Raw genomic sequence first — 14,853 nt, forward strand, 5'->3', positions numbered from 1 at the left:
ACTGAATCGATAATCGAATCGAATCAAATCGAATTGAATAAAAAATAATCGAATCGAATCAAATCGATTCGAAAAAAATCAAATCAAAGTGCATCGAATCAAAAGTAATCAAATCGAATCATATTGAATCGATTCGAATCGAATCGAATCAAAAAGAATCAAATCGAATCGAAAACAATCGAATCGAAAAGAATCAAATCGAAAAAAAGAATCAAATAGAATCGAAAAGAATTGAACCGAAAAGAATCGAATCAAATTGATTGAAAAGATTGAATCAAAAAATCAAAGAGAATCGAAACAAATCAAAACGAGTTGAATTGAACCAAATTGAAAAGAATTGCATCAAATCAAATCTAAAAGAATCGAATCGAATGGAAACGAATCGAATTGAACAGAAAAGAATCAATCGAATCGAATTGAATAGAAAAGAATCGAATAGATTCGAATAGAAACGAATCGAAAAAAATCAAAACGAATCGAATCATATCGAATCGAAAAGAATCTAATCGAATCAAAAAGAATTGAATCGAACTGAATCGAAAAGAATCGAATCGAACAGAACCGAAAAGAATCGAATCGAAAAGAATCGTATCGAATAGAATCGAATTGGATCGAAAAGAATTGAATCGATTCCAATCGAATTGAATCGTAAAGAATCGAATCGAACAGTATCTAATCTAATTGAAATGAATCGATTCAAATAAAATAGAAAAGAATCAAATCAAAACGAAAGGAATCGAATTGAATTGAATTGAAAAGAATCGAATTGAATCGAATCGAAAAGCAACGAATCGAAAAGAATCGAATTGAAACGGAAAGAATCGAATCAAATTGAAAAGATCGAATTGAAAAGAATCGAATAGAATCGAAATGAATTGAATCGCATCGAATCGAAAAGAATCAAATCGAATCGAATCGAAAAGAATTGAATTGTATTGAAAAGAATCGAATCGAATCAAAAAGAATCGAATCGAATAGAAAAGAATTGAATCGAATGCAATAAAATCGAAAAGAATCGAATCAAATAGAAAAGAATCAAATCGTATTGATTGAATCGAAAAGAATAGAATCGAATCGCATCGAATCGAAAATAATTGAATTGAATTGAATAAAAAATAATCAAAACGAATCGAATCGAATCGAGAATAATTGGAATTGAATGGAATCTATAATCAAATTGAATCGAGTCGAATCGAAAATAATCGAATCGAATCAAATCGATTCAAAAAAATCGAATCAAATTGCATCGAATCAGAAGTAATCAAATCGAATCGTATTGAATTGATTCAAATTGAAAAGAATCAAATCGAATCGAAAAGAATCAAATCGAATCGAATCAAAAAGAATCGAATCCAAAGAATCGAATTGTAGAGAATCAAATCGAAACGAAAAGATTCAAATCGAATCGAATCGAAAAGAATCGAATCTAAACAAAAAGAATCGAATCGAATCGAAAAGAATCAAATCGAATAGAAAAGAATCGAATAGAAAAGAATCAAATCGAATCGAAAAGAATTGAATCAAAAGGAATTCAATCGAATCAAATCAATTGAAAAGATCGAATCAAAAAATTCAAAGAGAATCAAAACGAATCAAAATGAATCGAATCGAATCGAATTGAAAAGAATCGTATTGAATCAAATCTAAAAGAATGAAATCGATTCGAATCAAAAAGAATCGAATCGAATTGATTCACATCGAAAAGAATTGAATCGAATAGTATCGAATTGAAAAGAATCGAATCGAAGCGATAAGAATCAAATCGAATGGAATTGAATCGAATCAAATTGAATCAAAAAGAATCGAATTGAATCGAAAAGAATCGAATAGATTCTAATTGAAACGAATCGAAAAAATCAAAACGAATCGAATCAGATCGAGTGGAAAAGAATTGAATCAAATCGAAAAGCATCAAATCGAATCAAACTGAATCGAAAAGAATCGAATAGATCGAATCCAAAAGAATCGAATCGATTCGAAATGAATCGAGTAGAATCGAATTGAATTGAAAAGAATAGAATCGAATCGAAAAGAATCGAATCTAAACGAAAAGAATCGAATCGAATCGATTGAAAAGATCGAATCGAAAAAAATCGAATTGAATCGAATCAAATCGAAAAGAATCGAATTGAATCGTATTGAATCAAAAAGAATAAAATCGAATTGAAAAGAATAGAATCGTATTTAATTGAAACGAAAAGAATCGGATTGAATTGAATTGAAAAGAATCGAATCGAATCAAAACGAATCAAATCGAATCAAAAAGAATCGCATCGAATCGAATTGAATCGAAAAGAATCCAATCGAACATAATCGAATTGAATTGAAAAGAATCGAAAAGAAAAGAATCAAATCGAAACGAAAAGGAATCAAATCAATAAGAATCGAATGGTATCATTGAATCGAAAAGAATCGAATCATATCGAACTGAACTGAAAATAATCAAATTGAATAGAACGGAAAAGAATCGAATCAAATCAAATCGAAAAGAATCAAATTGTATCAAATCGAATCGAAAAGAATCGAATCGAATACATTGAAAAGAATCAAAACGAATCGAAAAGAATCAAATCGAAAAGTATCGAATTGAATCAAAAGAATTGAATCGAATTGAATAGCATCGAAACGAATCGAATCGAATCAAAAAGAATCGAATCAAAATGAAAGAATCTAATAGAATCGAATTGAAAAGAATCGAATCGAATAGAATAGAATCGAACAGAATTGAATCGAATGAAAAGAATCTTATCGAATCGATTCGAAGTGAATCGAATCGAATGGAGAAGAATCAAATCGAATCGAATCAAAAAGAATTGAATCGAAAAGAATCGAATCGAAGAGAATCTAATCGAAATGAAAAGAATCAAATCGAATCGAAAAGAATCGAATTGAAAAGAATAGAATTGAAAAATTTGAATCGAATCGAATCGAAATGAATCGAATCGATTCAAATCGATTGAAAAGATCGAATCAAAAAACATCAAAGAGAATCGAAACAAATCGAAACGAATCGAATCTAATCTAATGGAAAAGAATCGTATCAAATCAAATCTAAAAGAATTGAATCGAATCGAATCAAAAAGAATGGAATTGAATTGATTCGCATCAAAAGAATCGATCGAATCATATTGAATCGAAAAGAATCGAATCAAAAAGAATCAAATCGAATGGAATCGAATTGAATCGAAAAGAATCGAATCGAATTGAATTGAAAAGAATTGAATCGAACATTATCAAATCGAATTGAAAAGAATTGAATCAAATCGAAAAGAATCGATTCGAAACGAAAAGAATCGAATCGAATCGAATTCGAAAGAATTGAATTGAATTGAAACGAGAAGAATCGAATCGAATTGCATTGAATCGAAAATAATTGAATTGAATAAAAAATAATTGAATCGAATCGAAAATAATTGGAATTGAATCGATAATCGAATGGAACCAAATCAAATCGAGTCGAATCGAAAATAATCGAATCGAATCATATAAATCGAAAAGAATCGAATCAAATCGAAAAGAATCGAATCGAATTGAATCGAAAAGAATCAATGGAATCGAATTGAATCGAAAAAAATCTAATAGATTCAAATAGAAATGAATCGAAAAAAATAAAAACGAATCGAATCATATTGAATCGAAAAGAATCGAATCGAATCAAAAAGAATTGAATCAAACTGAATCGAAAAGAATCGAATCGAACAGAACCGAAAAGAATCGAATCGAAAAGAATCGTATTGAATTGAATGGAATTGAATCAAAAAGAATCGAATAGATTCCAATTGAATTGAATTGAAAAGAATCGAATCAAACAGTATCGAATCTAATTGAAATGAATCGAATCAAATAAAATAGAAAAGAATCAAATCGAAACTAAACGAATCGAATCGAACTGAATTGAAAAGAATCTAATCGAATCGAAAAGATCGAATTGAAAAGAATCGAATTGGGGATCCCTGGGTGGCGCAGCGGTTTGGCGCCTGCCTTTGGCCCAGGGCGCGATCTTGGAGTCCCGGGATCGAATCCCACGTCGGGCTCCCGGTGCATGGAGCCTGCTTCTCCCTCTGCCTGTGTCTCTGCCTCTCTCTCTCTCTCTCTGTGACTATCATAAACAAATAAAAAAAATTTAAAAAAAAAAAAAAAAAAAAAAGAAAAGAATCGAATTGAATCAAATCGAATCAAAAAGAATCGAATCGTATCGAATTGAAAGGAATCAAATCGAATAGAATCGAAAAGAATAGAATTGTATTGAAAAGAATCAAATCGAAACGAAAAGAATCGAAAAGAATAGAATCGAATGCAATCATATCGAAAAGAATCTAATCGAATCGATTTGAAAAGAATCAAATCAAATTGATTGAATCGAAAAGAATCGAATCAAATCACATCGAATCGAAAATAATTGAATCGAATTGAATAAAAAATAATCGAATCGAATCAAGAATAATTGGAATTGAATGGAATCGATAATCAAATCGAATCAAATTGAGTCGAATCGAAAATAATTGAATCGAATCAAATCAATTAAAAAAAATCTAATCAAATTGCATCGAACCAAAAGTAATCGAATCGAATCGTATTGAATCGATTCGAATTGAAAAGAATCGAATCGAATCGAACCGAAAAGAATTAAATCGAATCTAATCAAAAAGAGTCAAATCCAAAGAATCGAATTGTAGAGAATATAATCAAAACGAAAAGATTCGAATTGAATCAAATCGAAAAGAATCGAATCTAAACGAAAAGAATCGAATCGAATGAAATAGAAAAGAATCAAATCGAATAGAAAAGAATCGAATAGAAAAGAATCAAATCGAATCAAAAAGAATTGAATCGAAAAGAATCGAATCGAATCTAATCGATTGAAAAGATCGAATCAAAAAAATCAAAGAGAATCAAAATGAATCAAAACGAATCGAATCGAATCGAATTGAAAAGAATTGCATCGAATCAAATCTAAAAGAATAGAATCGATCGAATCAAATCAAAAAGAATTGAATCGAATAGATTCGCATTGAAAAGAATCGAATCGAATCGTATCGAATCGAAAAGAATCGAATCGAATGGAATTGAATCGAATTGAATCAAAAAGAATCAAATCGAATCAAATTGAATCGAAAAGAATCGAATAGATTCGAATTGAAATGAATCGAAAAAATCAAAACGAATCGAATCAGATCAAGTGGAAAAGAAGTGAATCAAATCAAAAAGAATCAAATCAAACTGAATCGAAAAGAATCGAATAGATCGAATCAAAAAGAATTGAATCGATTCGAAATGAATCGAATAGAATCGAATCGAACCAAAAAGAATCGAATCGAAAAGAATCGATTCGAATAGAAATGTAAAGAATCAAATCGAATCGAAAATAATCGAATCGAAACAAGAATCAAATTGAATCGATCGAAAAGATCGAATTGAAAAGAATCGAATTGAATAGAATCAAATAGAAAAGAATCGAATCAAATCGTATTGAACAAAAAGAATCAAATCGAATTGAATTGAAAAGAATAGAATCGTATTTAATTGAATCGAAAAGAATGGAATCTAATTGAATCGAAAAGAATCGAATCAAATCAAAACTAATTGAATGGAATCGAAAAGAATCGAATCTAATTGAATCGAAAAGAATCCAATCGAACATAATCCAATTGAATTGAAAAGAATCGAATCGAAAAGAATCAAATCGAAACGAAAAGGAATCGAATCGAATCGAAAAGAATTGAATGGTATCATTGAATCGAAAAGAATCGAATCATATCGAATTGAATTGAAAAGAATCAAATCTAATAGAACCGAAAAGAATCAAATCGAATCTTATCGAATCGAATCGAAAAGAATCGAATCGAATACATTGAAAAGAATCGAAACGAATCGAAAAGAATCGAATCGAATCGAAAAGTATCGAATCAAATCGAATCGAAAAGAATCGAATCGAATCGAAAAGAATCGAATTGAATAGCATCGAAACGAATTGAATCGAATCGAAAAGAATCGAATCGAATCGAATCGAAAAGAATCGAATTGAATAGCATTGAAACAAATCGAATCAAAATGAAAAGAATCGAATTGAATCGAATCGAAAAGAATCGAATTGTATCGAATGGAATCGAAAAGAATCGAATCGAATAGAACCGAAAAGAATCGATTCGAATACAATCGAAAACAATCGTATCGGGGATCCCTGGATGGCTCAGCGGTTTAGTGCCTGCTTTCGGCCCAGGGTGTGGTCCTGGAGTCCCAGGATCGAGTCCCACATCAGGCTTCCTGCATGGAGCCTGCTTCTCTCTCTGCTTCTCTCTCTGCCTATGTGTCTGCCTCTCTCTGTGTGTGTCTCTCATGAATAAATAAATAAAATCTTTAAAAAAAAAAAGGAAACAATCGTATCGAATCGAATTGAATTGAATCGAAAAGAATCGAATCGAATCTTATATACTCGAATCAAAAAGAATCGAGTCGATTCGAATCGAAAATATCAAACCGAATCGAAAAAAATCGAATCGAAAAGAATCGAATCAAAAAGAATTGATTCAAATCGAAAATAATCGAATTGAATTAAAACGATTCAAATCGATACGAAATGAATCGAATCGAAAATAATAGAATCGAATCGAACCGAATCAAAATGAAAATAATCAAATTGAATCGAATTGAAAATAATCGAATCAAATCAAATCGAAAATAATTGAATCGAATCTAATCGAAAATAATCGATTCGCATTGAATTGAATCGAAAATAATCGAATTGAATTGAATTGAAAATAATGAAATCGAATCGAAAATAATCGAATTGAAAGTGATCTTATCGAATCCAAAATAATCGAATCGAATCGAATCAAATCGAAAATAATTGAACTGAATCGATCGAATTGAATTGAAAATAATCGAATCGAATCGAATCGAATTGAATCAAAAATAATCGAATCGAATCAAATCGAAAATAATTGAATCGAATCGAAAAGAATCGATCAAATAAAAAATAATCGGATCGAATCAAAAATAATCGAATTGAATCCAATCAAATCGAATCGAAAATAATCAAATTTAATTGAATTGAATCGAAAATAATCGAATCGAATCGAAATTAATCGAATCGAATCAAATCGAATCAAATTGAAAATAAATCGAATCGAAAATAATCGCATCGAATCGAATTGAGTCGAAATCGATTCACATCAAATCGAATCGAAAATAATCCAATCGAATTGAATCAAAAATAATCCAATCGAATCTAAAATAACCCAATCGAATCGAAAATAATCCAATTGAAAAGAATCGAATCGATTCGAATCGAAAATAATCAAATCGAATCGAATCGAATAGAAAATAATCGATTCACATCTAATCAAATCAAATCGAAAATAATTGAATCGAACTGAATCGAATCGAATCGAAAATAATTGAATCGAACTGAATCGAAAATAATCGAATCGAATCGAAAATAATTGAATCGAATCAAAAATAATCGATTCGCATCAAATCGAATCGAATCGAAAATAATCGAATCAAAATGAATCGAAAACAATCGAATCGAATCGAAAATAATCGAATCGAATCAAAAAGAATCGAATCGGAAAGAATCGAATTGATTCGAATTGAAAATAATCGAATCGAACCTAAATGAATCAAATCAAATAAAAAGTAATCGAATCGAATTGAATCAAAAATAATCGAATCTAATGCAATCGAATTGAATCGAAAATATTCGAATAGAATCGAATTAAATCGAAAATAATCGAATCAAATCAAAAAGAATCGAATCAAATCGAATCAAAAATAATCGAATCAAACCATCGAATTGAGTTGAATCAAAAATAATAGAATCGAGGGATCCCTGGGTGGCGCAGTGGTTTAGCGCCTGCCTTTGGCCCAGGGCACGATCCTAGAGATCCGGGATCGAGTCCCACGTCAGGCTCCCGGTGCATGGAGCCTGCTTCTCCCTCTGCCTGTGTCTCTGCCTCTCTCTCTCTCACTGTATGCCTATCATAAAAAAAATAATAATCGAATCGAATCAAAAAGAATCAAATATAATCGAATCGAATCGAATTGAAAAGAATGAATCAAATTGAAAAGAATTGAATCGAATCAATAAGAATCGAATCAAAAAGTATCAAATTGAATTGAATCAAATCGAATCCAACAGAATTGAATCGAATCAAATTGAAAAGAATCAAATAGAATCGAAAAGAATCGAAAAGAATAGAATTGATTTGAAAAGATTCGAATCGAATTGAATCAAATCGAAAAAAATCGAATCTAATTGAAAAGAATCGAATCGAAACGAAAGATTTGAATCGAATTGAATCGAATAGAAAGGAATCGAATCGAATCGAAAAAATCGAATCGAATTGAAAAGAATAGAATCGAATCGAATCAAAGGGAACCGAATCGAAGAGAATAGAATCGAATCGTATCGAAAAGAATCGAATCAAATCGAATGGAAAAGAATCGAATCGAATCGAAAAAAATGGAGTCAAATTGAAAAGAATCGAATCGAATTGTAAAGAATCAAATTGAATCGCATCAAAAAGATTTGAATCGAATCGAACTGAAAAGAATCGAATTGAAATGAATCGAATCAAAAAGGCTCGAATCAAATCAAATCGAAAAGAATCGAATCGAATCAAATTTAATCGAATAGAAAAGAATCTATCGAATTGAAAAAATCGAATCGATAAGAAACGAATGGAAAGAATTGAATCGAATCGATTTAAATCGAAAAGAAATGAATCGAATCGAATCGAAAAGAATCGAATCGAATCAAATCCCTAACCCTAACCCCTAACCCCTAAACCCTAACACTAAACCTATCCTAACCCTAACCCTTAACCCTAACCCTAACCCTAACCCTAACCCTAACCCTAACCCGAACACTAAGCCTAAACTTAACCCATACCCTAACCCTAACAGGTACCCTAACACTAACCTGTACCCCAACCCTAACCTGTACCCTAACCTGTACCCTAACCCTAAGCCCGTACCCTAACCCGTACACTAACACGTCCCCTAACCCAAACACTAACCAGTATTCTAACACTAACCCGTACCCTAACCCGTATCCTAAACCAAACCCTAACACGTACCTAACCACCCCTAACCCTAATCCCTAACGCTAACCCTAACCCTAATCCTAAACCCTAACCCCTAAACCTAACCCTAAACCAAAAACTAACCCTAACCCCTAACCCTAACCTTAACCCCTAACCCTAAACCCTAACATGAACCCCTAACCACTAACCCTAAACCTAATCCTAACCCTTAACCCTAACCCTTAACCCTAACCCTAATCCTAACACTAACCCAAACCCAAACCCTAACCCTAACCCTAACCCTTAACCCTAAACTTAACCCCTAACCTTAACCCTAACACTAACCCTAACACCTAACCCCAACCCTAGCCCTTACCCCTAACCCCTAACCCCTAACCCTTAACCCTAACCCTACCCCTAACCCCTAACCCTAAACCTAACCCTATCTCTTACCCTTAAACCTAACACTTAACCCTAATCCTAACCCTAACCCTAAACCTAACCCTAACCCCTAACCCTAACCCCTCACCCTAACACTAACCCTAACCACTAACTCTAACCCTAACCCTAAACCTAACCTGAAACCTAACCCATACAATAACCCATACCCTAACCCTAACACTCACCCGTAACCTAAATCTAACCCTAACATGTACCCTAACTCTAACCCGTACCCTAAACCTAACCCTAACCCTAAACCGTACCTTAACCCTTACCCTAACCCTAACCCATACCCTAAACCTAACCCTAACCCTATCCTGTACCCTAAAACTAACCCGTACCCTAACCCTAACCCATACCCTAACCCTAACACTAACCCTAACCTGTACCCTAACCCTAACCCGTACCCTAACCCTAACACATAACCTAAATCTAACCCTGACCCTAACCCAAACAATACTGTAACGCTAATCCTAACCCGTGCCCTAAACCTTACGCTAACCCCAACCCTAACGCTAACCCGTACACTAACCCTAAATGGTACCCTAACACTAACCCTAACCTGTACCCTAATCCTAACCCTAAAACTAACCCGAACCCGTACCCTAACCCTATACCGTACCCTACACTAACCCTAACCATAACCCGTACCCTAACACTAAAACTACCCCTAAACCTAACCCTAACTCTAATCATAACCCTAACCCTATCTCTAAACCTAACCCTAACCCTCACCCTAACCATATCCCTAACACGTAAACTAACCCTAACCCTAACCCTAGCCCATAAACTAAACCTAACCCTAACCCTAACCCTAAACAGTACCCTAACCCTAACGTGTACCTTAACCCTAACCCTAACCCTAAACCTAACCCTAAGGCGTACCCTAACCCTAACCCTAACCCAAACCCTAAACCTAAATCCTAACCCTAACCGTAACCCTAACCCTAACCCTAACCCCTAACCCTAACACTAACCCCTAACCCTAACCCAAACCCGAACCCCTAACCCCTAACCCTAACATTAATCCTTAACCCTAACCCTTAAAACTAACCCAAACCCTAACCCTAACCCAAACCCTAACCCTAACTCCTAACCCTAACACTACCCCTAACCCGTACCCTAACCCAAAACCGTACACTACCCTAACCCTAACCATAACCAGTACCCTCACACTAAAACTACCCCTAACCTAACCCTAACACTAATCACAAACCTAACCCTATCTCTAAACCAAACCCTAACCCTAACCTAACCCTAAACCTCACCCTAACCCTATCCCTAACACGTAAACTAACTCTAACCCTAACCCGAAAACTAAACCTAACCCTAACCCTATCCCTAAATAGTACCCTAACCCTAACCCTAATGAGTACCTTAACCCTAACACTAACCCTAAACCTAACCCTAAGCCATACCCTAACCCTAACCCAAACCCATACCCTAACTCTAACTCTCCTGTACCCTAACCCTAACCCATACCCTAACCCTAACCCTAACCCTAATCCGTACCCAAAGCCATACCGTAACCCTAAACCTAACCCGTACCCTAAACCTAACCCTAACCCCAACACTAACCTGAACCCTAACTCTAACCCATACCCTAACCCTAAACCGTAACCTAACCTGTACCCTAACCCGTACCCAAACCCTAATCCTATCCCGTTCCCTAACCCGAACCCTAACACTAACCCTAACCCTGTCCTGTACCCTAACCCAAACCCTAAACCTAACCCTAACCCGTACTCTAAACCTAACCCAAACCCTAACCGTTACCAGTACCCTAACACATACCTTAACCCGTACCGTAATCCATACCATATCTCTAAACCATACCCTAACCCTAACCCGTACCCTAACCCTAATCTGTACCCTAAACCTAAGCCTAAACCGAACCCTAATCATAACCCTAACACTAACCCTAACCCGTAGCCTAACCCTAACCCAAACCCTAAACATAACCCGAACTCTAACTCTAACCCTAACCGTAACGCTAACCTGTAACCTAACCCTAACCCTAACCCTAAGGCTAAACAGTACCCTAAACCTAAACCTATCCCATACCCTAACCCTAAACCTAACCCTAAACCTAACTCTAAACCTAACCTTAACCCGTACCCTAATCCTAACCCGTACCCTAACGCTTACCCTAACCCTCACCTGTACCCTAACCCAAACTCTAACCCGTACCCTAACCCTAACCTTACCCCAACCCTAAGCCTAACGAAACCCAATCCCTAATCCTAACCATAAGCCTAACCCTAACCTAATCCTAACCTTAACCCTTACCCTATCCCTAACCCTAACCCGTAACCTAACCCTAAACAGTACCCTAACTTTAACCCTAACCCGTACCCTAACCCTAACACTAACCCGTATCCTAAACTGTAACCTAACCCGTACCCTAACCCATAACCTAAACGGTAACCTAACCCTAACCCTAAACCATAGCCTACCCCTAACGCTGAAACTACCCCTAACCCTAACCTGAACCCTAACCCTAACCCTAACCCTAAGCTTAAACAGGACCCTAACCCTAACCCTAACCCGTAACCTAACCCAAACTTTACAGCATTGGAAGTCAGGTCGTTCCATGAATAAAGCTCTACTGCACCTGGAGACACAACCGTTGAAGCCTGCAGCTTGCCCCTTGCGTCCCATGAGCTTCTGACAATCATGTCTAGTGAGGATGTTCGTAACTCCATCTGTAGGCAGTGTGGAACTGGGAAGGACCGCGTGTCAGCTCATCTTGCAGAAGGAAGTTCCCCAGGGAGACAGTTTTCAACTAGGTACTCAGGTTTGGAAGTTAGTATGTAGCTCCCTTCTGAGGGAGGAATTACTCAGAAGTCGTTGGATTGGGCTAGGAGACACTTGCCTCTCACAAAACTTGTGTCCCATATGGAACAACGTCCTTTCGAAGTGAAAGATACAGGCGGTCAGCATGTGGGAGGAACAAGCCATAAGCTCATCCAAAGGAGTGTGCATCACTTGGAGGCAGGTGTCCGGTAGTCGCGAAATTGACAATGCAGACACTTGGTTCTCACTCCGCTACTGTCCCGCATAGAACGGAATGCTGTGGAAGCGATCCGTACAGGCCGTCACATTGTGGGAGGTACAGGCCATAAGCTCAACTCTGAGAAGCGTGTATGCTTTGCAGGCAGATGTCTGCTAGCCACTCTTTTATGGGAGTTAGAACCCAGCTACAGTTTAATTGAACAAGGCTGTTGGAAATCGCTGTATTGAACTCAGTTACACGTGACTACAAGCCTGAAATGTCTAAATGCTTTTCACAACCTCTTCCAGCACCTAACATGGTTAGGACCTATGTCTACAGGCAGTCAGGTTGCGCGAGAGTCCTGCCCTCACCTCAACTCTCACAAGGAAGCATGCCTAGAAGCCAGCTTTCAACTAGCTGCATTCTTCTGGCCCTCAGAACGCAGCAGTATTCTAACTCAGGAGGTTCCAAGAATACCACTCTACTCCACCTGGAGACACCTTCCAGGCCTGCATTATTCCACTTGCGTCTCACAAGCTTCTGACAAGCATCTCTGGTGAAGACGTTGGAAACACATTCTGCAGGCAGTGTGGAACTCTGAGGGACTGCGTGTGAGCCCAACTCTCGGATGTAAGTTGCCGTAGGATGCAGGGTTCAATTAGCTAGTACGGAACTTAGTATGTAGCACCAGTCTAAGACAGGAATTACTAGGAAATCGCGGGATTGAGCTTGGAGGCACTACTCTTGTGGGCCTCACCTGGACGAGGTGACTGGTTCCCAACTGGGACTCACCTGGACCTGATAACTTTGCTCCACACTTTGGCCTCACCTGGCCCTGATGACTCTGGGCCCCCCACCTAGGCCTCAATCTGGACCTGGAGACTGTGGTCCCCACCTGGGTCTCACCTGGACCTGGTGACTCTCGTTCCCACATGAACCACACCTGGACCTGGTGACTGTGATGTCCTTCTAGCCGCACATTTACCTGGTGACTCCGGTCCCCACCAGGGCCTCACCTGGATCTGGTGACTCTGGCCTGCAGGTTGGCCTCACCTGGACCTGGTGAGTGGGGTTGCCAACTGGGCCTCGCCCACACCTGGTGACTCAGGTCCCCACGTGGGCCTCACTTAGACCTGGTGAATCTGGTCCTTACCTGGTCCTCGCCCACACCTGGTGACTCAGGTCACCACCTGGGCCTCACCTGGACCTGGTGAATCTGGTCCCCATCTCGGCCTCACCCAGTCCTGGTGACTTTGTTCCCCACCTGGACCTGATTGCTGTGGACTCCTTCTGGGCCTCACCTGGAACAGGTGACTCTGATCTTATCTGGGCCACACCCAGATCTGGTGACTCTGGTCCTCACCTGGGCATCATTGGGACCTGGTTACTCTGTTCCACACCTGTGCCTCACCTGGACATGATGACTCTGCAACCCCTCTGGGCCTCACCCTGACCTGGTGACTCTGGTCCCCATCTGGATGTCACCTGGACCAGGAGATTCCAGTACCCCTCTAGGCCTCAACCAGACCTGATGACTGGTCCTCAACTGGGGCTCACCTGCACCTAGTGAATATGCTCCCCACGTGGGCCTCATCTGGACCTGGTGACTCTGGTCCCTACCTGGGCATCATCGGGACATGGTTACTATATTCCCCACAGGGACTCACCTGGATCTGGTAACTCAGTCTTCACTCTGACCTCTTCTGTACCAGGTGACTCTGGCCCCACCTGGGCCTCACCTGGAACTGTTGACTCTGATCCTCAGCATGGCGTCACCTGACCTGGTGACTGTGGTTCCCACCGAGACCTCAACTGGACCTCATGTCTCTGGTGCCCACCTGGGCCTCACCTGGACCTGGTGTCTCTGTTACCCACCTGGGTAGCATCAGGACATGGTTACACTGTTCCCTAACAGGGACCCACCTGGATCTGTTACCTCTGGTCTTCAGCTGGGCCACACCTGGATGGTGACAATGGTTCCCACCTGGGTCTCAACTGGACCGGGTGAGTCTGATACCCACCTCGACCACACCTGTAACTGGTGACTCTCATTACCACATGGACCTCATGTGGACCAGGTGGCTACAGTGTTTCTAGCTTCTAATGTACCTGGTGACTCTGGTCCCCATTAGGGCCTCACAGGGACATGGTGAGTGTGGTTGCCACCTGCACCTCATCTGGACCTGGTGAATCTGGTCTGTACCTGAGACTACCCTGGATATGGTGACTGTGGTCCCCACATGGGCATCACTTGGACCTGGTGACTCTGATCCCCATCTGGGCCTCACCTGGCCCTGTTGACCATGATCCTCAACTGGGCATAATTGGGACCCGGTTACTGTGTTCCACAACTGGACCTCACCTGGACCAGGTGACTCTGGTCCCCCTTGG

Source organism: Canis lupus, chromosome 7, assembly GCF_048164855.1.
Source record: "Canis lupus baileyi chromosome 7, mCanLup2.hap1, whole genome shotgun sequence".
Taxonomy (NCBI): Eukaryota; Metazoa; Chordata; class Mammalia; order Carnivora; family Canidae; genus Canis; species Canis lupus.